The sequence below is a fragment of the Rhinolophus hipposideros genome (assembly GCF_964194185.1).
Source record: "Rhinolophus hipposideros genome assembly, chromosome: 15".
Taxonomy (NCBI): Eukaryota; Metazoa; Chordata; class Mammalia; order Chiroptera; family Rhinolophidae; genus Rhinolophus; species Rhinolophus hipposideros.
The window spans coordinates 33,525,939-33,553,015 of record NC_138061.1 but is presented as its reverse complement, the minus strand read 5'-3'; the positions used below and the strand labels follow the sequence as shown (position 1 = coordinate 33,553,015).

Below are 27,077 nucleotides of genomic sequence, written 5' to 3'. Positions count from 1 at the left end.
AAGGGACTAGTGAACATTAATATATGTCAATATGAAAAATACAGACTGAAGCACAAAGAGAGAAACAATGTTTTATAAGGCGCCTCAGTGACCTATCAGGCAGTATTAAGTGTCTAATTTACATGTTAAAGCAGAGTTAGAAAGAAGAGAGCAGAAAAATATATATAAAGAAACATAAGCCAGAAATTTTCATAACTGAGCAAAAACAGTCATACACCAAAGCAGGAAACTCAGTTAACCATAAGGAAACTTGAGACTAACCATGACAACCAAAGATAACAACAACAAAAATAATATTAGAAATAGCAAGAAAAGACACACATGAGAATAATAAGACGGACGGCAGACATCTCATCAAAAACAGAAGGCCACAAGACAATAAACATCTTTAAAAAGCTGAAAGGAAAAAAAAAACCTGTTAACCTAGAATTCTATATATGACAAAAATATCTTTCAAAAATAAAGGAAATATAAAGAAACTTCATATAAATGAAAACTGAATCTGTTGCCAATAGACCTACACTGCAAGAAATGCTAAAGAAAGTTCTTCAAGCTGAAGAGAAGTGATGCCATACACATATTTTAATCTACAGAAAGGAATGAAGAACATTGGAAATAGTAAATGTGTAGGTAAACATGAAAGATTGTTTCTCATAGCATTAGATACAATGTATTAAGTGTATTTATACACACACTTTAATATATACTGATATATACTGTATTAAAAGTATAATGCTACATTGTATAGTTGGTTAACATACACGTATATAGATACAAAATTCATGAGGATAACAGAGCAATGGATGAGGAGTGGCAAATGAAACCATATTGTAGGTTTCTTACATTTTTACACAATGTAGTAAAATATTAATTCAAATAAGCCTTTTTATTAAGGATGAATATTGATCTTCAGAGAAAGTACAAAAACAATAATGTAAAGAGGTATGGTTGAAAACTTAACAGAGAAATTAAAATGTAATACTAAAATATATTCATTAAACAAGGAGAAGGAAGAAAAGAAGATACAGGACCCTGCCCACCCCCTAAAAAAGTCTAAACGATGGAACAAATAGGAAACAACAAAATGGTAGACCTAAAACCAACCATATACATAATTATTGTAAACAGATCAAACATTGCAACTAAAAGGCAGAAACTGTTGAATACATAAAAAAAGCAATATCCAATCATTTACTAGCTACAACAGATGCATTTTAAATGCAAAGACTCAGATAAACAGGTAGAAAGGATATACCAACATGACCTCAATAAAATCCAGACAAAGACAATAAAAGAAAACTACCTACAGATGTGTATCACTTAGATGCACATACTAGGTCTGACAATTAAGTTCGCAAACTCATCCTAGAAAAACTGCTACATACCTCATTGCTGAATATCCCTACAGTCACCTTTGAAGTCCTCCCCTTGAGAAGCTATGCAGTGACGCCAGCGCCTAGCCCACCCTTCAAAGCAATTTTGGAACTCTTTTTCTAGAATGGCCATCAGAGCTGTCATCGTATTACCCTTGATGTCCTGAATGTCATCAAAATGTCTTCCTTTCAATATTTCCTTTATCTTTGGGTAAAGAAAGAAGTCATTGGGGCCAGATCAAGTGAGTAGGGAGGGTATTCCAATACAGTTATTTACTGACTGGCTAAAAACTCCCGCACAGACAGTGCCGTGTGAGCTGGTGCATTGTCCTGATGCAAGAGCCATGAGTTGCTGGTGAAAAGTTCAGGTCGTCTAACTTTTTCATGCAGACTTTTCACTTCCAAATAGCAAACTTGGCTAACTGTTTGTCCATTTAGTAAAAATTCATAATGAATAATCCCTCTGATAGCAAAATAGGATAGCAACATCATTGCAACAAAATTCGCAAACTTAATTGCCAGGCCTCGTATATGTAAAAAATCCTCAACAAAATACACTATTGGCGTAAGGACAGATGAATAGAACAGTGAAGCAAAACAGAGGCTGGAAACAGATTTACACGTAAAATGATCAACTGATCATTTTTTTTTTTTTTGGCCAAGGTGCCAAAATAACTAAATAGGTATAAAGGTAGTCTTTTCAACAAATTGGGCATGAACAAATAGATATTCGTATCAAAAGAAGAATAAATCCTGACCTCATATAGAACTAACCAAAAAAGCTAAAACTATAAAGCAGGAAAACATAGGTGAAAATCTTTGTGACCATGAAGTAAGCAATGCACTATGAATAAAAGAAAAAACTGATAAATTGAACTTCATGAAAATTAAAAACTTCCTCTTTTTGAAAGACACAGTTAAGAAAATGAAAACATAACCACCAACTGGAAAATATGCACAATTCATATATCTGACAAAGGATTTGTATCTGGAATACATAAAGAACTTACTATAACTCAAAAATTAAAAAGCATAAGAAGTCAAGAATAAAAAAAGTTATACAATCCAATTTTTAAAGTATCAAAAGATTTCACTAGATACTTATAAAAAAAGACACATGAATGGCCAATAAGTATGTACATGAAAACTTTTTCAACATCATTATCATCAAGAAAATCTCAGGAAACCACAAGATAACACATTACACCCACTAGAATGCTGATACTGGAGCATACTGGATTATCTCATGCATTACTGCTGGGCATGTTTAATTATATAACCCCTTTAGGAAAATGTTTGACAATTGTTGTTTTAATTAAACAGTGATGCTCTTCTAAGTGTATATCCAAAGGAAATGAAAACATATTCCAGAAAGAGACATATTGTACAATAGCGTTCCCAATAGTTACATTCATAATAGCTAAAAATTGTAACCCACCCAAATGTCCATCAATAAATGAATAAATTCATACATGGAATGCTACTCAGAAACATAAAGAAAGAACCTACTGATAATGTAACACCAAGCATGACTCTCAAAAACGCCAATAAGTGAAGCAAAAGAAATCAGACACACAATTGTATAAACTATATACGTGAAGTTCTGAAGAGGCAAAACTAAACTCTGTTGATAGCAATCATATTAACATTTATCTCTGGGGTGGGACAACTGACTGGAAATAGCACAAGAGAATTTTCTGGATGATGGAAATGTTCTATATCTTGAAAAAGATGTTTGTTCACTAAACTGTCCACTTAAAATGCGTACGTTGTACAGTATGTAAAGTATACCTAAATTAAAAGATAGCTCGCAAAAAAATTTATCTGAATTAGCTCTAAGGAGATATGGTCTCCCACAGGTCAAAACTACTTCTCTTCTTATTATCTTGTGAGACAAGTTCCAAAGCCTCAAAAACAGAAGGTGTGTGTTTTAGTTCATGCCAGTTTTGAAATATACACCCAATCAAAGCAAAGGAAAAAGAACTATTATCTACTCCCTATGACAATACTTTCTGAATATTTGTTCTAACCTAGAGGAATTGAAATCAACCTGTCCTTTAGGTTTTATCTTATTTATCCCATTAATAATTTAAAGGTACTTTTAACAACACAATGGGGAAAGGACTCAAAAAATAAACTATAACACATTGAAATATTCTAATATCTTACTCATTCTAAAGTATTTATTAAATTCCTACTGTATTCCAGGTAAAACAACAGTCACCAGGGAAATGAAAATGAAAAATGTGTACCCTACTGTTAAAGGGTTCTAGTCCTGTGGAAGAGATATCCATGAACAATTGATGTTAAATAAATGTTTTTAAATATATATTGGCAAAGACCTCACTTGGGGAAAATATCACTTCTTATGCCTCTAAAACCATAACATTTAATATTGATGAATAATAAGTATGTGAGAAGTAAATATAATAAATTCAGTTACTCCTTTAGAAGGACATAATAATTTTAAGAAAAACTTATTTAGTAACTAACTCCAAATCACCACGTTTCTTAGCTCCAGGAAAAATAACACATACTCATACATTCCTTTAAAGAACATTACCCCACCCACAGCAAAGGGGATCAGGCAACTACGTGTTGTACTGCTTGCCCACAGCCTCCACTCCAACCGCACAGCAGGGGTAACCGTCCTATGCCAGGTAAAGATGAAGGCTAGTCAAGCTACGCCTCAAAATGAAGGAACTGGCTGGGTCAATTCTCACTCTCAGGAATCTAATCATGATACAAATCCCTTCCCTTTTATTCTCTCCTGACCCTGTTCTCTACTGAAACTATCCATTTCAAAATCAACAGCGACCTTCAACACTTGCCAAAGCCGATGGCCGGGGCTCAGTTCTCTTTAATAAGAGCTGTCAACAGCATGCCACACTGCTGACCTCTTACTTCTGTTTGGCCCGCAGGGCACCGCCCTCTTTTGACCATCCCCCTTCGTCCTGGCAGTGCCTTCTCACTCCGCTCTGTGGGCTCCTCCTTATCTCTGCAAGCACCCCAAGGTCCATTTGGTCCTCAGATCTCTTCCCTGTGATCACTCACTCTCTCTAGGTCAGCAGTTCTCAAATGTTTTGGTCTCAAGATCCCTTCACCCTTTTAAAAATTACTGAGGAACTCAAAAAGTTGTTATTTATGAGGGTTGTATCTATAGATAATTATTATATTAGAAAACCGAGGAAAGTTTTAAATGTTTATTAATTCATCTAAAAGCAACAATAAACCCATCAGGTATCAACACAAATAACACATTTTAATGAAAAACACATTTTCCAAAACAAAAATGCATATATTTAGTAAGAAGAGTGCTTACATTTTTGAAAACCTCTTTAACAGCTAGCTTAATAGAAAATAAAGGACTCCCATATCTATGTCTGCGCTCAGTCTGCTGTGATGTCACATGTAACCTCTGGAAAACACTACTATACTACAGCATTCAGTATTATCATACAGAGTTTTAACTCAGCAGACCCCTATAAAGTCCAAGGATCCCCATGGGTCCCTACTACACTTTGAGAACCACTTTAGGTCATCTCATCCAATCCCATAGTTTTAAATACCATCTCTTCCAGGGCAATTCTCAATTAAAAGGATCCCCCTAGGCTGAACTCGGTTGAACTCCAAGTTCAAACAGCCAACTGCCTACTCTCACTATTCCCACTTAGGTTATCTAACAGATATCTATTTTAGCTAATAAATACTTGAGTCCCCATCACCCCTACACCATTTTCTTCCTGCACTTTCGCCCATCTCAGTAAATGATAACTCTATAATTTACCAGCAGCTCAGGTCTGAGTCTTTAAAGGAATCCTGAATGCCTCTCTTTCTTTCAAATCCACATCTACGAGTAACTCACACCGAAATTCTATCAGCTTTAGGAATATATCCAGAATCCCACACTTCTTAGCCCTCCCTGACACTTTCCACCCGAGTCCAAGCTTACAGATCTTGGTCTATACTTTGGCGATAGCCTCCTAAATGGGCTCCACATCTCCTCCCGTATTCCCCTAAAGTATATTCTTGTTCACATAGCAACCAGAAGGATTTAAAGCATAAGTCAGATCACGTCATTTCTCTTCTTAAGACCTCAGGTACCTTCTCACCTCACTCAGAGCAATCTGGACTCTTGCTCATATCCTCCAGAGATGCTATGTGATCTGGCCCCCGACTACCTCTCTGAACTCGTATCTTTCAGCATCCCCCTTGCTCACTCCACTCTAGCCCTGCTGGCCCCTTTGCTGCTGCTCATACATCTCACCTCGGGATCTCTGCACTTGTAGTTTCTTCTGCCTGAAACACACTCCCCTCAGATGTCCTCACACTGAGGCATGCTCCCTCAGTCAACACTCACTCACCACCATATCAACCATGCCATCCTCGCCGACAGTCCGTACCCTGTCCCTGCTTCATTTTTTTCCCTAAAACTCATCATTACCTGACATACGTGTCTGTTCTTTGTTCTCCCCAGCCAGTAAATGAGAATGAGTCTGGCCCCGTGCTGTATCCCAGTACCTAGACCAGTGCCCACTATGTAGTAGGTGCTCAGTGCACATTGTTTGAGTGGATGAACAGAGATAACAGTGCAGAGAGCAGAGGGAGTTGAAGGTCTAAGTGACCAGGTAGCGAGGCCAGGAGAGCCACAAGCAAACCAGCATTCTGAAGGAACACAAAGCATTAAATGTAGAAAAAGGAGAGCCACAAAATAAAGGCTATGAACAAAAGGAGACAGCTGCTATTGGATTGCACTACTACGAAGGCCAGGAAACTAAATTATTACCATATGTTTATACAAATAGTAGCACTTAAAATTCATTCAGAATATGCAAACATCTTTGGGACAAGAGTGTTTCCCTCGAATGCCACCTGCGTCAATTCAGTGCAATCTTACACTTTTCATATACTGTAATATACTTAAATCTTGTCTTATACAGGTCCACGCAAAGGAAAATGGTTACTCTACTTAATCTACTCTCGAAACTTTCAGCCTACATAGTAACTTTTCAGTCATTCTCACAAACTGGTCCCATGAGAGAGAAAACACTGTAATCGTTATACTAAACTAGATTCCTATTGCCATTGAAATTCGAGGAGTCTGACTAGAAAACCGAACAGCAAATCACTTTGGCCCAGTCTAAGAATGAGTGTCAGGGTTATTTAAAAGTAGTTAATATCCAAGTCACAATACCATAAACAGCACATTGGTGGACAAATATTTTATCCAAAAAGAATTTTAAAAATTGTTTCTCCATGCTAACCAAGGAAGAAAAGCAGCACCTACAGACTCAAGTCATGACAGGTATCCCAGAATTCAGCTGGCCAGTGCAGCCGTCAGTAGTCACCGGTCGTTTGCCATCCCTCGTGGAGGGAACGTGAGAGGAATGGGGAAGAGGTGTTCAGGAGAAGGTGATTCCCCAACAGCTAAGGTTGTGGGTTCATAGCTCATGGGGGACCTTGACTGAATCTGCTGCCAATTTAATGTGTCATGATTCAGACTTAAAAATGACACAGTACACCATTGTCTTAGTGAATTACCTTTCCACAGGCTCCACACACACACAATAGCAAAAGAGGCAGTGTCTCTTAATAGAACGGAGAAAAAACTGTCCCATCTGTTACTGACATATACTCCTCCTCCTAAGGTACTGCTTGTGTCAGATTCTACACAATTAAGCATGTGCTCTTGGAATCTCACAAATAAAACAAGGACAGAGTGATTTTAAAAAGCAAAATAATAAAAGTATACAAAATTTAAAGAAAGAAAAGAAAAAGCAGAAAAGGTAGTTCCCTAAAAGTTGTCCCTTAACCACCCTAAGAGACTTGAGGAAAGAGGTTATAATTCTGAGGCTCCACTAGCTGAGCAGAGAAAACTAATCTATCTGTCCAGCTACCTATATTATCTATTCCTTTTGTTTGAGAGCAGACACGGGTAAATCATCAATGCTCACAATGTCGAACACATTTTGCTAGGAACTGGAAAACTCTGTAAGATGAACAGAAATTTCCGTTTAGAATTGCCCAGGGTCGTAGAGAAAGCTCGGGCTTTGATTTTGACAGATCTGGGTTTAAACCAGGGATCCTGCGCTGAGGAACTGTGTCGCCTTGGATGAGGCTGACTGGATGTGTATCTGGGCCTCGGTATTTACTGTCTTGGCTGGAATGTGCTTCCCAGATACAGCAGCTCATTTCATTCCCTTCCCTCCTTCCTTGAGTGTTAGCTTGTCACTGAGGCCTTCCCTGACCTCCCTACTTTGTATGATAGCCAACACATCTCACACACACACACACACACACACACACGCACACACACACACACACACACACACCATTCATACTCATACTTCCATCCACTTCTCTGCTTCATTTTTCACCACAACCTGATCATTATCTAGTATACATGTACTTTACTTATTCATTGAGTTTATCCTCTTTCTCCCACGAGGCTCTAAGGCCCAAGGTATGGGTTTGAGGTTTGTTTTTGTTGTTGATCACTACCTAACATAGCTAAAGAAGGGCACAGAACATCAAGTTTACACCAAAAACCTATCGAATGAAGGAAGCTCAGGAAGGTCTCTGCAAGGTTCTAGGGCTTTCGTTAGAGCATGTAAATAAAGACCTTCGGACATAAAAGGCACTCAGTAAATAGTAGACATTATCTTTAGAGAAGAGACTATCTGAAACTCTTAACTCTTATTTTTTTTAAAAACATAATGAGAACAACATCAGAGATGATACAGGGCAGCTGACTGAGTAGCAAAACAGTGAAAGGAGAAATAACTGCTATAAATCCATGGGAGTGAGATCATTCTGGGTTACTATAATAAGAAGAAATTTATACATTCCTTTACAGGAAACAAAGTTTAAGAGAGGAGTGTGTTTGAAAACAGATTCTGGGTTATAGATGGATGTGACTTATGTGTTCTTTACCCCCTGGCTACTAACCCCAAACATGGCCCAATCAATGAAAAAGAAAACTAGGGCAGTTTCATTTTACTTTGATTATTCACTTCGATAGAAAAGCAATAGAACGTGAGAAAGTCAGGACAATAATCATGCCTTCAAATATCTTTCTTGACAATTTTCTAACCGTGTGTGAGTTTATAAGTGGATACCTTAATAACGAACATTTTTCCACAAAATATTTTGGAAGAAAAAGATTCTATAAATGAGCTATTACTTCTCTAAAAGATTCTAAAAATATCTATTCTATAAAGGAGCTATTATATTATGTATAAATCTTTGTTTTCCATTATGGTTTCTTTCTCAAATTAATGCAGATAGAAATAAATTTATACAGTCAAAACAAAAATACCCAACACATCTTTGAATGTGATATAAAAAAAATTATCAAGTGTGCCCCAAGATTAAAAACCTCTGCATAAAAAAGAGTTACCAATATCAAGGAAGCTTTCTTCATTTTACTAAAGTTTTTCAGAATTCCTTTAAAATTAGTGAACTTCTCTTCTTAATCTAAGTGTACTCAATTTATTAAAAATATCATTTATATAATTTTCATAAATGCATTGCATGAAAAATACAACTGTGATAAGAAAAAGAAAACACTAGGAAAAGTCTATGTTCTCAAATTTTGGGGAAAAAAATAATAAATAGTGAATGCCCTGAATTAAATAATTTAACAACGTAAAAATATTTATAATGTGGGATGCAAACCACATTCCTCCTTGGAAACTATTTCCACCAATGCCAATTCAAAGTAAACATTACAATATTTTTAAAACAGCCTTTTTACATAATGAAATGTTAAGATATGTCATAATAACACATTTTGCAAAATTAAAACTTCCAAACACAGCTACTCAAAAAACAATAATAAATGAACTTCTCCAAGGCCCTTCAAATATTAATTTTAACATTTCTAATCATAATATAGTCTTATGTAAGTGTGCAGCTAACATATCATGCTATTATCCAGCTGGCATACTTAGATTGTTACGTTTCTGGTTTCTTTCATGGCAAAGATGTAAAACACACTACTAATTTTCAAAATCTCAAAATACATAACTGTGCCAGACAACCATTATCTCTACTCTGATCATCATACCTTGAGTTTTCTACTGATTTAAATCAACATTTATTCCACTTACTATTTGCTTAGTACCATAACACATGTTTTAAGAAATTATTCATTAGTTTAAATCGTGCCAAATACACTTCCAGGAAACCGTGTTCTAACGTGCCTACGGAGACTAAGGGATGGTCCAGTAACCTTGATGCAAGTCCTTCTCTGCAAAATTAATCTAACATGGGATTCTCAAAAAATGAAAAAGTTCACCACCGTATGCGACTCATTTAGGTTAATGAGCGGCACGTGTACGTGTTACATATTTCTATCAGGGGTGCTTTATACACCCCTATTTAGTGCTCAAAGAGTACAGAACCAGCTGAATTTTCATATCACAAAACTGATTCTGCAGATCTGCACATTGTACATTTAAACCAGAACATTAAGAATTTCTTCTTGAGGCTGATTTCTGTATCACTGGTATATCCTACGAATTGCAACTATTTTCACTTACAAATAATAATACACTAACTCAGAATGATATTAAGCAACACTGAATTAAAGGACCAAAGTACATCAGAATCTCTCCGGACATTATCATATGGACCCATAGCAGTATCACATAACAAAAATGATGACAAATAACCCCCTCAAAATAGGGGAATTATTTAGAAATCAAATCTGACTTAGAAGGATAAAATTATATGACATAGTAAAACATTAGGCAATAAATTAATTAATGAAATCAATAAACAAAAATCAATCTCATTTCAGTAAGTAATGTCTCAAAGACATCAGGGTTTCTGCCAACTCTAAAAGCATTACTGCGGGCAATTATTCTCCCCCTCATTCCTGACCTAATCCAACTGTGTATGAAAAATAGTCAAATTATAAAAGGGGGCTGAGTGAGTTTGTACCTAAGTTTTTAATAATTTTTTGAGCTCTACCTTAAATGTCTTCCCACCTTATGTACCAAAAGCACCTACTAAAAAGCAAAGCAACAAAAACAGGTTTCCCATTTCTGCAGAATGACACGCTAGATACTTTAAACTACACTCCCAGTGAAAAGAACTAAAGTAGAAGAAGATGTAACCTTTTTTTTTTTTTTTTAATGAACCTGTGAGGTGACAATAAAGTAAAAGTGGGAAAGCTGGGAAGTAGGAAGCACCAAAACCAGAACTCTGGTCACCTTGAACTTCGAATTTCTCTATCTTTAATTCTTATGAGCAGGATATATCATTTTCCCCTGGAATAGATTTGAAATGTCTTTTTATGTGGTATGTGCACGCCAGCAGTTAATTATCACTTTTAAATTCAATTTTCACCAACTACTTTTAAAAAAAAACAAGTTATCTCAGTTTCCACCGCTGATCGCTGGCACCCCGAGAAACATCTTATTTCCTTAGTTCCTACAGAATATACAATTTTGACAGAGTAATCTCATCTTTTCTCGGAATTATTTAAGAAAGTTTATAAATATAAAATACATGTAACACAACAATAGCCAACAATACACAGGTTGTACATTTAAGATACAATCTAAAAGTCTTTCCTGCCCCAAGATACTCTGTAACCCTATTTTATTGTTTTCACTGCACTTTTGCATGTCTGAAATATTCTTGTTTGTCTACCTCTTTGTCACTTATCTTCCTGAACCACTCTGCCCGGCTCCCATGGTATTGTAAGTTCCATGAGAGAAGGGATCTTGTTAGCAGGGCTCACTATTGTAGTCTAGTATCTAGAACAGTGCAGAGCACAAAGTGGAGATGCCAGGAGCTGCCAGATGAAAGCAAGCAATCATCAATGGATGAACATACCCAAGGCTGCAGCACTGCACAATTCCAGGGGTACCATTCACTCACATACTGTGGGTTGCACAGTGCACGAGAAGTGTATCCTTGTACTGTGGCCGAAAGTAGGTCAGCAGTTGTGGCAGCCAGAATGGAGACCCTATCTGACTCCAGTTTAGCCTGTTATGTTTACAGATTGGGCATATTTACCCTTCCCTTGCTAGAGATAGCAAGAATTTTCTCTCCAGTGTTCACTCAAGATTAATTTTATTCTTTGAATAACTAAATATGTATTCATGTTAAGGTCTTCATGAATGCATACTCCTGCATCAACTTTCCGGTAAATAAAAAGTTAACATTTTAAATTATTGACTAAGGATTCTGAGTCCCAACTATAAGTTAGCCACTGTAAACTCCTTAATCAGTTTCTCAGTCTTCCCTGGTTACAAATGTCTTTAGGGAAATTCGTTAGTCAACTGAGAGGTGGCACAAACACCAGATTCAGGAATGGTCAGTTCTGTGATTCATCAATATTAACCTTCAGTGTAAGAGAGCCCACCCAAAATCTTTTAGAAGAGTCCAGACATAGATAAGGAAGGTTTCACAGGCTGTCAGGCCCAGGTTCATGCATTACATCACTCCAAGGGCAAGAACATCCTCTTACATCCACATCCTCCTATGATTCCAGTCTCCCAGGGCCTCAAGGGGTTACATGCACGACCACTGGCTGACCCATCACTAAAAGGTTACTTTCTACCCCCAGTGCTTGTAAGGCTATCATGCCATCTCTCCTAACCTTAGATCTTGTGAGGCACCTCTGGAAAGCACTGTGCTAGGAGCAGGTCCGTCTGTGAGAATGCCAACTAGAAGGCCTGTGGTAAGCACCAACACCCAAGAAGAACTGTGTCCCTGCAGGAGAATTACAGGCGGAATGGAAACTTGAAGTAACACTGCATGAACATCTATTTTCTGTTTCATCCTCCCGTAGGTTCCAGGTCTTTACTTCCTTACACAGCCGAGTCATTTTTTTATATAAAACTTTGAGGAAACTCAACACATAAAACACATAAAAGCAGAACTGTTGGTTGATGGGACAATCAGGTGGCTAAAGGCCTTGTCCTTGTCACTCACCCCTCACCCACCCTGGTGGCATGCTGGAATCCCAAGGGCAGTAAGGAACCATGCCCGAAAAGCAACGGCCAGGTCCTCACCTACAATAGTGATAATGATGATAATTTAATTTAATAATGATTGTCTATAAGAAAAGAATTAAGGAACAGGACATTATAGTCCTGGCTTCCTATCAGCCTGTTCGAAGTAGAGTGCTTCTGTAAACCGTTCACCCATCTCAGTGGTAATCGCCTTCTCAGTTTGAGAGCTTAAATCTGTAGGGGCGCAGAATTCTTTTAGTTCAGGAGAAGCCACATTGGTACTGCATTGTGCCTGTCCAAGAGATTGCAAAAGCAGCATCATTCATGAGGCCAGGGGGATTTGCCCAGGTGAGTGCAGCTGCCTGACCCAAGGGTTTAGCCCAGGTGAAATATTTAGCCAAACAAAGAAAAATGCTTAATTGACTTGTACACAAAGCATTAAGTATGTTCAGCAAGTAGCATGGCCAAAATACCCACAATAAAGAATTTGAGAAGTTTCATCTAACTATGGAAAAACTGAAGTTACTTATCATAGATGAGTCACTTCAATAAAAAAAAGAAAAAGGTTTGAAAATTTCCAGGTTGGAAGAGAACTTCCAGTGCTCCCTTCATGCACAACATTAGGTACTGGGAAATTTACAAGTCAGGTTCATTGTGTAATGTAACAGAGGAAGTGGTCTGGGTTTTCTCATCATATTCTTAACCATCGTTATTTATTTTACAAGAGATATGAAAACTAGTGGCAAAGTCCTTGTTTATTTTAATACTTCTATCCTCTCACTATGGCCTAATCTGAAGAGGCACTAACCGAACTGAATGAAAATTAGTTCTACCTAATAACAGGCTGAAATAACTTATGCTGGTACACACTTGGGATACTGTGTAGCCAGTTTTTAGCATGTTGCAAAAAAGTATTTAAAAACACAGAAGAAATGCTGAAGTTATGCTAAGTAAAAATGGATCTAGAATACTATAAATCTAATTTTGTACTTTTTAAGAGGTACGCATATTCATAGGAATAAAAACTGGAAGTATCCACACCAAAATATTATCAATGGCTACCTCTGAGTGGTGCTTTATATTTTGCTTTCAATGCTTACCAAATTTTCTATTTAGAATCAGCAAAATAATAATAATAATTATAATAATAATGATACCTTTAAAAACAAAAAGAAATTTTACTTACAGTAAAATTGATACAGTATATCTGGAATTTTGAGGTTTGTATATTTTGCAAATTTTGAGATTCTTATGTAAATGCTAGAGCTGTGTGATTTAAAAAAAATGTGTGATTGTTTGGCCAAACTCCAGTCCCAACTGCTTTGGAAGGACAGCTGCTCATATAACTGATAAAATGAGTCTAGCTTAATTGCTCTTGGCAGGATAGTAAGAGCAGTGTGGGAAATGACATGCGGCCAGAGTACGACAACACCCCTTCTCCCCCAATTCTCAAGAATGTCTCAGTCCATCATAAACCAGAATTGTCATTATTTGGGTGCGACCTCCTCAGTGACTAGACCTGGCCTATCTAGATGCTTTCACTTCTGTGAGGATGAGGCTTATTTAATTCTTTGTTTTAAGACTGCCTTTGTATTAATGCAAAGCATAAAAAAATTCTTGGACATGTTTGCAATCTAAATGTCACCACTGCATGTAATCAGTGAGACAGTGTAACTGTTAAAAGCACAGTCTGGAAAACAAATAAATCTAGGTTCAAGTTCTGGCTCCACCATTCTCATATGCATGAGCTTGGGCAAGGTTTCATAATGTCACAAGCCTCAGTTTATTCATCTTTCAAAGAAGGTTGACCATACCTACCTCCCAGGATTTTAGTGCAGATTTAAAATATTGATCAGTATATGCAGCATGTGCTAATTTAATAAAAATATTTTAGAATCCTAAATATACAGATTTTCAAATCAGATAGCCCACTATTGAAAAAAAAAAGTGAATACCATTTATTCTTGAGGTCACTTAAACTTAAAACCCACATCCTTCAGGGCAACTTACCAGCTATATACAACACTGAAGTGATCCCTGAGCCAACACTAAGCACTTGAATAGGTGTTCTACATTTTAAAGACATCAGGCTCTGAAACAATATTTTGAACTACATAAGAAGATCTCTTGCAAAATCTCATCATTCCTCTCCTATATTACCTTCATGAATAACTCTATAGTGAAAGGATCTGGATAATGGCACAAATGGTGTCACAGACACAATCAGATTGTATTGGGAATACAAAAGTCTACTCCTTCTACCTCCTATATTGGCCTCACAATCAACTCAGAATATATTAATAAAGGTATCAGAGCCTATGTTAGAAAGAGGGAATATTTTTATAACATCTCATACCAATAATATACTCTCACAAAAATTACGAACAATAACTATTGAAAATATTTAAGTTTAATATGCTAATTAAATGTTATAAGTATAACTATAAACGAAATAAAATGCCATGAAATGGGGAAAAGTAGCAAATAATAGTGAAAAGAGTAGGGCAGAAGATCCACAAACATTAGGATATTTTTCAAACCCAATTTCAAAAAAGGGAGACAGCACGATATACTGTCTCCACAACACACAATAAGAGACAGGCAGAACTGGTGCCGAATCCCATTTCTGCCACTTACTCTCTGGGAAATAGTAGGCCAATTATTTAACCACTTGGAAACTCAGTATCCTCATCTAGAAAATGGGACTCGTTTAATGTTTTCATGATGGTATGATAATCAGAGGCATAAAATGCTTGGCATGAATTACGTCTATAGTGTTTTATATTGGCAGAAGAAAAAACCCTAATGGAACGATCAAGGTGACGTATAACATGACATACTCTATGCCATAAAAAGAGTGAGTTTATCAAAAGTCAGCAGACATCCACTGAAGGTCACCAGATATAAAATAATGGGTGACACTCTGACCTTGACAATAAACATTGTTGAGGAGATAAGAATAAAAAGCTATAAGCAAGAAAATGAAACAACCATGTAACACTGTAACTTGGGGTACAGTTAAGGAGACAAGCAGGTCAAAGTTAACGAATAACAGGGAACCAGTCAATCTGATGCAACCACCACCCAATGTGATACAGCCCTGATATCATTCAGGGTAAGAGTAAAACCAATAAGTAACAGCTGACTCAAAGGACACACATTCAATGAGCTTTGACACAGACTGCCCCTTTCCCAGAAAAGAAGGCAATGATGCCTCTAGATAGAAACCTGTTATCACTGTAACGTGTCCAAAGTCGAATGTTGCCTCTATCATCTTTATTGTCTTTCAGGGAATAAGAAGGATTCTAGAGGGGCTGAGACAAAGATGCTGAAGGAAGAATTAAGAGTGATATCCCACTACATAGCCAAGTGTAGAGAATAATGGCTGCTATAGAGTTCTTGAGACCAGAGGGTGAGGTTCTGCCCTAATAATGGCCTCCATTCCCAGAGGCTCAGCTTGACTTAGTACAGCAAAGTCAGCCATGCTATGTTCAGTCCAAGCTCTAAGTTATTACATACCTCCGACAGTTACAGTTTTGCATTCATTGATAGGTTCCTTTAAAATTATTCTCATGTACGCTTCCTGAGGCAGGGTCTTGTCTTCTATTTCATAAGTTTCCCAACCAGACAATTTTGTACATCCCAAAGAACTCAATGGTGTACCTAGAAGACAGGAGCAATTTAAGCTTTTTTAGCCACTTCAAAAATGGAATAATTAAATTCTAAAGCTGAAAGAGACCATATAAATTAGTAGACCTTACTATAAATAAAAAGCATTAAAGTGTTAAAGTATTAGATTGGAAACAAAAAATTCGCAATTGATTTTCTCCACATCCCCCCCCCCATCTTTTCTTTCCCCTTGCTCCCTCCCTTCTTCCTTCTTCCTTCTTCCTTTCCTCCCTTCCTTCCTTCCTTCTTTTCTTTCTTCCATCCATCTTTTCTTCCTTCTCTCTTTCTTTTTCTTTAAGCTTTTTTGTTGTTCTCAAATATGCATAACATAAAACTTACCCTATTTTTCTTAATTGAAAACTAAAACCTGTAACCCTCTATTATATACAGATATTTCTCCTTTTATATACTTACCTACTGTCTTTAACTGTCAGCAAATAACTGATTTTCACAAATGCAGTATAGCAGCTTCAGTATGAAAACAAAGAGTAACTACCAATATATCCTCTTTACAAATTGATAAAAAGATAGCCATTTCTCTGGGAACAAAACATTACGCTCATAAATGATACCTTTTATTGTTACAGGTGTGTAAATGGGTATTGCATAACCAGAAAGCTAGAGATAACGTTTTGCATCTGACAAAAATAGTTACTTGTTCCTTTCGTCCCTCATGTACTTTAGCCCCACATGTACTTACATGTGAAAAAATGTGGAATCAAATGGTAGCCAGAAAGGAGGTGTTTCATTTTTATCATGTTTAATCAGTATCACTCTATTTTTTCTCTATAATCATCTATTAGAAGTGGGTTCTCAATTCTTTTCAGGATCATATAAGCCCCACATTACCTAAGGAAAACTAAGCCTATAAGTATTCTATCGCTCAAATTCAGAAGGATCTTGAACCACCCTTTGAAGCCCATCCGTGGACCCCCCAATAAAAATCCTAGGGACTTCCATGTACCAAACTGAGTAGTTGATTCATGAGCCAACTAACAGATTTAATTGTGAGGAAACAAATATTGGAACAACAACAACAACAAAAAGGCACTCTTAATAGTCCCTGAGGACCTAGTCATACCAGCCAATGCCTCATTTAATCATTGTTTATCCTTTCTGTAAGAAATAGTGCTACACTTATAAATAATCAAATACAGTTACAAAAGAAAGCCCGTCACAACTAACTAAAAATAACATAGGACTCTCTTGGCATTCCATTAGCTTACAAGTATTCACTTAAAGCTTCAGAGTAAATATATCTTTACATAAAAGAACATCATCTCCTGACAATACCAACATAGAGTGTACATACCTAAATATAAATCAAGGGGTTTCTCCCCCTCAAAAAAGTATATCTCAGGAAATAGTGTGTCACCTTATATTGAGGACCACACTAAGGTTCATATTACAAACACAAATCTCAGTTTATTTTGAACAATGAAATGCTTGGGAAAGTAACTGCAACTAACGCTAGCTTTGGATGTATAGGTCACTTGACAGAAACTGTTCAACAGAGAGGAAGCAAAGGAATAGAATGAACAATCATTTTGGAGGTAAGACCTAACAATAGAAAAAATGAAATATCATTTTTAAAAGCCTTTTAAATATCATTTTAAAAATCAATATGGATTTTGGGATTACAGATGGCCAATGGAATAGGGTTGTTTATCTCTGCTTCTGTCTAAACCCCCATTAAAATTATAATAAAGAGGCAAGAATATATAGATCCGTTAGGACAAAGGGAGCAAAAACATATATTAGAGCTGACAACAGACAAGAGTGACATTTTGGAAGCTGACAGCAGAGATGACTGCTGAACTGAGCTAGGCAGAGCAGGCTGGAACCTCACTGCCTGAGAAGCAAGCAAAAGCCAGCTGACGGCTCCAGAAGGACTCAAGAAATGGAGCTTCTGGTTCCTCGGAAGGAGAGGGCAAGAAGTTGAGAAGAGGGGGACTGGTTTAAAGTCTGTATACAAAACACTGTTAGACCCTTACTTTATACTATACAAGTATACAAAATAAATAAATAAATAAATAAATAAATAAATAAATAAATAAATAACTCAGAAAGGATTGAAGACCTAAACATAAGACCTGAAATTTATAAAATTTCTACCAAAAAAAAAAACCATAAGGACAAAGCTTCATAACACTAGATTTGGCGATCACTTCTTGGATATGACACCAAAAGCTCAGGTGACAAAAGCAAACATAGACAAATGGGATTACATCAAATTTAAAAACTTCATCAATTCAGCTAAGGAAATAATGATAGTGAAAAGGCAACCTAAAAAACAGGAGAAAACACTTGTAAACCCTATATAAAATAAGGGGTTAATATCCAAAATATATAAAGAATTCTTACAACTCAATACTAAAAACTAATAACCCAAATAAAAACTGGGCAAAGAACTTGAAAAGATATTTCTCCAAAGAAGGTACACAGATGGTCAAAAAGCATATGAAAGGATGCTGAACATCACTAATCATCAGGGAAATTAAAATCAAAACAAAATGATGTATGGCCTCACACATGTGAAGATGACCCCTACCTAAAAGACAGAAAATAGTGTTAGTGAGGGTGTGAAGAAAGAAAACCCTTGTACACAATTGATGCCAATCTAAAAATGGTGCAGCCACTATGGAAAACAGTATATGGAGGTTCCTCAAAAAATTAACAATAGAACTACCCTACGATCTAGCGATTCCACTTCTGGATATATGTCCACAAAAACTGAGAGCAGGATTTCAGAGGTATTTGCAGACCTATGTTCACTGCAGCATTATTCACAATAGCCAGGAGCTGGAAGCAACCTAAATGTCCATCAATAGATGAAAGGATAACGAAAATATGGCATATACATACAATGGAATATTAGTTAGTCTTTAAAAAGAAGGAAATCCTGTCATAGGCTACTACATGGATGAACATTGAAGACATTATGCTAGGAAAAACAAGCCAGTCACAAGAGGACAAAAACTGTCAGATTCCATTTATATGAGGTACATGAAGTAATCAAATTTAGAAATAGAAAGTAGAATTGAGGTTGCCAGAGTCAGGGGGCAGGGGTGGGTGGGGGAAGAGTTGTTCAATAGGTACAGAGTTTCAGTTTTGCAAGATGAAAAAGTTCCAGAGATCTGTTGCATAACAATGTGAATTTAGTCAACACTACTGTACTGTATACTTAAACATGGTTAAGATGGTAAATTTTATACTGTGTTTTGTACCACAATAAAAAAACAAGGAGGTTATTCCGGATTATCTAGGTGGATCCAATGAAATCAAAAGGGTCCTTAAGAGTGAAAGAGGGAGACAGAAGATGAGGTCAAAGTAATGTAAAATGAGATGTACTTGACCTGCTATTGTTTCTTTAAAAGGGGGGAAGGATACCGAGAGCCCAAGAATGTAGCCAGACTCTAGAAGCTGGAAGAGCAAAGGAAGGGATTTCTCTAGAGTCTCCAGAAAGGAATGCAGCCCTGTGGAGACCTTGATTTTAGACAATGAGACCTGTGTCAGACTTCTGACCTACAAAACTGCAAGATAATAAATTGTATTGTTTTAAAAAAGCAAAAACAAAAAAGGGGGGACACTTAGAACCCAAAATCTTCTCCCCACCTGGTAGAGCCAGCCATCCCTCCTCCCATAACAGGAGGCAGTTTACTCTGGAGAAAATGATACAGCAATACTTCATTCAGAGACATCAGATAAGACTGAAAGAGAGGCATTAAGATCTCAGCATTTATAGGATGGTGACACCTCTCCCTCCTTTTTCCCACATGACTCCCCCAAATCCTCACAGGCAGGTTTTTCCTTTAACCTTCAAGGAAAAAGACCTTCAGATTCTAATGTCTAGGAGTCACGACTCAAATGGCCAGGTCCTTGCCCAAAGACTCTATAGTGAAGCCCACTCCAACAAATTTCCACTCCACTTTTTATTGTCTCCTAAATATGAACAAAAAACTAAACCCTCACCATTCATTTAGAAAAGCCTCTATCACTAAAAGCAGTGACCAAAACAAGCTACTAAAAAGAGGGAACACAGAGGGGGGAAAGTGCAAAGAGCACAAGAAAAAAGCAAAATAATTAAATTCATATTCTCAAAGAAAAAGAGAAAATATTGCATCCATGATACAAGAACAGATCGTATTTTTAAAAAGGAAATATTCAGAGACCAATTTAAAAATTAAGTTTGAAATTACAGATTTGTTAGCAGAAATAAAAAGTTCAATAAATACTAAGAAAACGTCTCAGAAAATAGAACAAAAACACAGAGATGGGAAATAGATAAGAAAAATACATATGAAAATTAGAGAATTAAACTAGCAGGTCAAAATATCCAACTGACAGACTTGCAGAAAACAAAGAAAAGGATGGAAAGAAATTATCAAAGAAATAATACAAGAAAATTTCCCAAGTTGAAGGACATGACTTTCCGAATTGAAAGAATCATGAACATCAAAAATCCGTAAGATCTATGTCCCAATATAAAATTTTAGAATTCTGGGGATAAAGAAAGGAGTCAAACATAATCCAGGGAAATCATACACAACCAATTGGGAAGCAGAATGGCCTGAGACATTTCAACATAAGTATCACAAAATTCAGCCACAAATTAAATATAGTCTTAATAAAGTAAACACAGAGTATTTAACCACAGACCATCACTGCATCCAGAGAATGGAAAGACACTAAGAGTATGTGCACTGAGAGTAAAGGGTTGTATGTGAGAGGTAAATCCTCAGCAGGAAATCAATGTATCAGCCTAATATTAAAACAGAAATCAATAAATGGCACTTCAAGGCTACACTGTGTTTTTTAGAAACAGGCAGGTGAGCACCAGAAAATGTCAGAGTTGAAAGGTCTATCTTTGAGCAAAGGAGTAACGAAAGCATAAAATGAAGAGGAAATGGCTATAAAAGTATTATTTGGATTTTAAACAGTGTGCATGTAATTACCTCAAAATAAATAAAATAAGTAAATAAATAGAAGGAAGGGAGGAAGGAAAAAAGAAGGAAAGAGGGAAGAAATATTTAACAAAGCAAATCTATAAATTGTTACACAGTGGAGATATCCAATGTTCATCTACACAGAAATAATGAAAGTAGCAACTGTTCTAACATTATGTAAATGGTCACTTGTGACTTGGAATACAATTTCCAATTACAGTACCATACATGAATTCCAAAAGTGCTGCATCACAAACAACACAAATGATAACATGCTGTGGAAAATGGTATTGGATGCTTCAAAAATGTGACTTGAATAATGAAGATACGGACATAAAATATGTATATAAAGAGTTGGAAGAAAACTGTTCTGAGGTAAAAAAAAAAAGCACTCGTTATAATATTGTTTTACATAAATATGTGATTATTAAATACATGTACATAACTAAATTAATTAGATATTACAAATATGTGTTTGATTATTACATCTATATCCTCAACCCATTCTTTATATGTTCAAGTTGGTCACAAAAATTGTTTGTTTATTTCTTCTCAGTGGGAAAACACAGGAAATATAAATCCGGCATAAAAGGTACATAGAGAAATTAAAAATCCATTTACCTGACTCTGTTACTTTTCTTCATCAGTTTTCTTTCCAATCTAGGAGAAAATAATAAGTAAATTAAAGTGCATTCTTCAGGTAATGAGCTGCTTATAAGAAAAAAGAAACCCCTAAAATCCAAGGTAATTATTATTCACTTCTTTTCTCTATCCACAGCAAAAATTGTTCTTTCCCACTTCCCAAATAATTTGTCTGTCATGGTATTTAGAATAAGCTTTACTAGGCAAAGCCAAGCAGAAGCAAGCATGTGTACCCAATGTCAATAAAAAATAGCACATTGAGTACATCTAATGGTATGAGTTTTAAAATCATATACTTTTATAAATTACCTCTCTTTCGTTCAGGTTAATAATTGCTAATTAACGATACAGAGAAAGATAAAAAAAACAAGAAAGCACATTTTTCAAACCACAGAATTACAATTGCTGGGTCAAAGAGGTAGTAGCAACATGTTTAGATTTTCATTTTTACCAGAACACAATCAATAGCAAGTGGAACAATTACCGATTACATACATATGTGTATGATCAAAGAGCTTATAGATTTAAACCCACATCACCTTAAAGGCTTAGAAATGCTTCCTCATTTAATTACCTGAGAGACATTCTCAACTAAAAATGAAATATGATCCTTCGAAAACATGACTATACAGTCATGTGCTACTTAACGACAGGGGTATGTTCTGAGAATTGATCGTTGCGCGTATGTCAGAGCGAGCATTTACACACACCTGGATGGTACAGCCTGCTACTGTAATTGTGTGGGCTGAACCTTCGTAAGCTTGGTAGTGCAGTAGGTGTGTTTGTATCAGCATCACCACAAACAGGAGTAATTGTTGTATAACCCTGACAGTGGGCTTTTCTTTTTGTAATGCATGTGTCAGACTTCAGCTGTGATTGCTGAGGCCTCAAATTCCAGGAAAGCTATCTGGAAGAAACACACTGCCAGCCACAGGACTGGATAAAGATCCAAGCCTCCCCACACTGAGGCTCCTTTGTTTTAGAGATCTTGATTGATTTAGATAACTGAACATTTGGGCTTCTTGTTTCTTTCTCTTCCCGAGCTTTAAATTCCTGCTCTTATGTTTTAAATTCACCAATAATGAGGGAGCCTGAGCAACCCTAGGCCCACACTACTGATCCTAATAAAAGCAGAACCCCAGGCTCTCTCTCTCTAACCAGGCGCGCGCGCGCGCGCTCTCTCTCTCTCTCTCTCTCTCTCTCTCTCTCTCTCTCTCTCTAAACCTCAACCTTGTTGTGTGCCTTGTAAGCTCCAGAGCCTGTAAATAATAAACATTTTTTTCTTCAAAGTTTCCTAATACTTATTGCTGAAGGGTGTCTTGCAGTGGAAATATGCATAAGAACCATGGGGTCCATCCAGTTGTTACACTGGTTTAGAAAGGGGAGATATCTGGGGGAAACTCACTGGGCCCAGGTTGAGTGCCCTCAGGCATTTGTAGCCAATTACTGAGATGGCACAAAACAATTAGTTGTCCTAAGACATAAGGATGGCTATGAGGTCACTAGGCAACAGGAATTTTTCACCTCCATTGTAATCTTATGAGACCACCGTCCTACATGCGGTCCATTTAAAATGCTTCATGCAGCACATGACTGCATTTGTAAAATACATATGTGAATTATGGTACCTGAAGAAAAGGGTACTTTCCTTAAAAATTTTGCTTAGAAAAGTTCTTATTGTTCTCAATGCCTTTAATTTTCATTAAATATTTATTCTTGTTTAATATCTTTAAAAAATCCAGGTTCAAAAGGCAAGGCATGTAGATTAGTTTTTAAAGTGTTTATTAAATTGCATTAATATATGTACTACACACATAAAGAAAAGCACAGAAATCTTGAGTGGCTTACTGAATTTTCCTAAAGTGAACAAGTATGTGTAACTACCACTCTTCCCCAAAAGTCACCTTTGCCCTGACTTCGGATATCACACATTAGTTTTGTCTGTTGGGCAAGGTATTATTTTCCAGGAATCTGAGAGTCTAAGAATCCCTATATCTGGACCAAAATAAAATGCTTTAGGAAGAGAGAAGTAAGTAGTCATTGACTACAAGGGGATATTATTTCAGAAAGATGTTGATGTCTCTGAGGAAGGTGTTTGGGCGGTTGGATGATTGTTTGAGGTCGACCTTCAAGTTCTCCAGAAACTGTAGGGCAGAGAAGCTGTTTTATGATATAAATAGAAGGGGAAGGGCCTTCCTATCGTCCAGGATGAATGTACTGCTGAGGGTAAGATACGGGAAGGGGAAGCAGAAGGAAAGGGGGGCAGGGGCAGGGAGGGAGACTGCACTTACTTTCTGTAGGTACAAAAACACCTATAAAATAAATAACCAAACTAGTATGTGCTAGTAGCTAGACTAAGTTACTGATACATCATCTCATGTGATTTTCCAACTGCTATGAAGCCTATAATCAGATAAGGATATTGAGTCTTAAACCAGCTAAGTATGGTGCCCATACTTAGCAGTAGAGGAAGTTAGTAGAGGAAATAACACTCTTCCTTTTGACAGCTTCTATGCAGGTCTAGAGACACCAAACACAAAAAGGGAAATGCTCCCAGAAAAGAGGTCATTGTAATTAGATACAGAATATATTGCATTGTCCTTGCCAATGAATCATTTAAAAGCAAAGAACCAAGCAATTCTGCAAAAGTGTCTGCAAAATCTTCAGAATAACCAAAAAATTGAACATCGGCCTACTTATCTTTCTGTACCTCAAAGAAGTTTCAAAAGAAATCCTTACACTTCACAAGGTCTGATTTTCTGACATGTTAACTTGTTTTATCACTCTGTATGCTCTCCCACTACAATGGGGAAATCAAAAGAACTTGATGTCCCTCAGAGAAACTCACAGATGCAGAGAGACAAATGAAATGGAAAATCATTGAGGAACCTATGATAAAGCCACTTCCAAATGATATGTCAACCTGCATGAATACTTAATTCTATAATAAGTACTTTCAAAAAGCAGGGGCCAAAATGGGAACACGTTCAAAAAGGGAACTTTCTATTCTACTACTTGAAAGGGAGAGGCAACAAAATATCTAAATAAATTGACATAAGACTATATGTGATGTACCTCCTGCGTCCTCATTGATAAATATAAAATAATATATCAAGGACAACAACTATGATTGCCAGACATCATGAAATTCATTACATTTAATCCTACAAAAACCAGGCAAGGGACGAGGGTTTAGGATCCCCAACTTATCAAATGTAGACGTTGGACTCAGGGAAGTTATGCAATTTGTCCAAGGCTGCAAAATTGTCCAAGGTCAAAAACTTGTCCAAGATTGTACTGAGGGAAGTAGGAAAGGATTGGTTCCAAATCAAGTTTGTTGGATACCAAAGACATGGGACTGTTCTGGCTTAATGATGAAAGCAACCAATTCTGCTTTTCAATTCCAAAGCATTTAATGATTCAGTATTTTCTGGTTTCAAATTGCTTTTGGTGTGTCCTCAGTAACGGATATTAACACTCCTTCCTCCTGTGAGATGGGGGAAGTGCCTTGTTAGTGAGTGGCTTGAGGTCAGGAAACCAAAATAGGTCTGGATGGACTCTTTTTATAGATTAGGTAACTGCTAACGTAGGTAAGAACTCTCTGGCGATGTCTTTATATGGGATCTAGCACAGGAAATGCATAGTAATAGCTGCAGGCTTGATTTTTACAGTGGATACATGCTGTGAAGATACATGCTGTGAGAAGTTCTTTCTGGGACTAGCGGGTAAGCCAATTAACTATGCTCATCTTGCACAATAAAGTATCTAGGGGGAAAAATTATCCAAATTACACTTGTAAGAAAATGGCTCTAAACTTTCAATTAAGACTGGCAATACTAAGTCAAAATCTTTGTAGACATTAACCCAACAACATTCAGAAAAATATTGGGAGAGGAAGGAAAGAAGAAGATACCCTTCCCTTATTGACAATAATTCTGGTATAGAAATACTCAAACTCCTATATTTTCACTACTAGTGACTTCCTCTCAAGAAAAACCACACTAGGGCAGGAGAAAGGTTCAAAGAGTAAAAAGGAATGAGCATAAGAAGCAAGGCTGAAGAAGGAAAAGACTGAAGTTCACGCAATTCTGAAGGGCGTGGCAAACTCCCATTTTATAAGTTTCTGATGAGACCAGTAAAGAGTTAACGGGAGTGGGTTTGTGAGCTGGCAGGATGGGACAGGCAAAGAGTTAATAGGAGCGAGCTTATAAACTGGCAGGAGTAAGCTTAAACATTAACGGCTTGGCTCTGACTCAGTTCCTGTCACCTGCAGGCTGACAAGCACCTTACATCCGTCATAGGTAGGAACAAAACAGTTCCCAATTGCAACAGCAACCCTTACACACTAACAAACACCCATCATAGATGGGAATAGGACAGTTCCCAGGAGAAGGTAATTGTAATGGCAGCCCCCCTGCAGCTGACAAGCACCCTACATCCTGCATGGATAAAACCTCAGCACTTCTCTTTGGTGCAGCTGTCAATATTCTGCTCTGCTCTGGCAAAAGTCCCTTTGCTACTACTATCTTTCTTCCATAGCTGTCCCTATAGGGATCTGTCCTGGCAAAACTTCCCTTGGCCAGAACTGTCTCTCTCTTTGACTTTCAATAAATCTTTTCTTACTCTTGTAGAGTCTGGGAATTCCTTTTACATTCTGCAAACGACCAGGGGTTAATTCTACACCAAGACAGTTTGCATTTTTATGGCCAGTCCTTTCAAAGTGTATTATTTCCTCCTAGACCAGGGAGGGCAGTGGTTTCATCCTGGGTGCCAACCCGATTGACTGACAGGGAGTTGCAGTTCAGAGAACACCACGGGAGACAAAGCCAAAATCAACTGCCATTGTCTACCATGTAAACATGACACAGAAATTGCAGCAGACATGCTTTACTTTTGGCAGCTCTGCCCCAAATTCTATAATGATAATTCAGTTGTTTCTTCTAAGATAGAGTACAGTGTATAATTAGACATGAATAGTAGAGACCAGTAACAGCATAAGATCAATTTAATTATATTTTTCTATTTTTATTACATTTTTCTATTAGAATAGTAAAAATGACTGAAAACTTTCTCCTTCATAAACAGCATGTTATAAAAATTAAATCTTGGTTTAAGAGAATACAAAATCCAAAGTACACAGTACTTTTTTCTTCTAATGTCTAACTCTCAAATAAACACAGTTTGAACTGAACCTCTTCTTTCTTTGCTCTGCTTGGAGAAGAACCTTTACAATCTCTCAGTATGGAGGGATTCAACTACATTTGAAAAGCCCCAGGTACCATGTCTAGTTTATGGAATATTTACAAAGAGAAACAGGCCCAAAATGGAGTCACTTTTACTAAGCCACATCACCAAACCAAAACTTACTAACCTAACTGCAGTTTCAACCTGCCTCAGGAGTGGACCAGAATTTTAAGCCAATCAGTCAGGGATTCCCTGATGAACACTAGTGAGGTAATCTGCTTGATAAGACCCCC

At 36.9% G+C, this 27,077-nt stretch overlaps 1 protein-coding gene across 9 annotated transcripts in view; it reads right to left on the bottom strand.

Moving 5' to 3' along the window:
• SGMS1 (sphingomyelin synthase 1) overlaps nucleotides 1-27,077 on the bottom strand; it is a 255,191-nt gene that overhangs the window by 110,846 nt on the left and 117,268 nt on the right. For 5 of the 9 annotated variants that reach the window (XM_081075240.1, XM_081075242.1, XM_081075237.1 and 2 more), the window contains exon 5: nucleotides 21,580-21,618. The gene's annotated coding sequence lies outside the window, so the exon portion shown is untranslated. Of the gene's footprint in view, nucleotides 1-15,862; nucleotides 16,007-21,579; nucleotides 21,619-27,077 lie in introns of all 9 variants that reach the window. The other 4 variants (XM_081075239.1, XM_081075236.1, XM_081075241.1 and 1 more) reach the window with 1 other exon arrangement.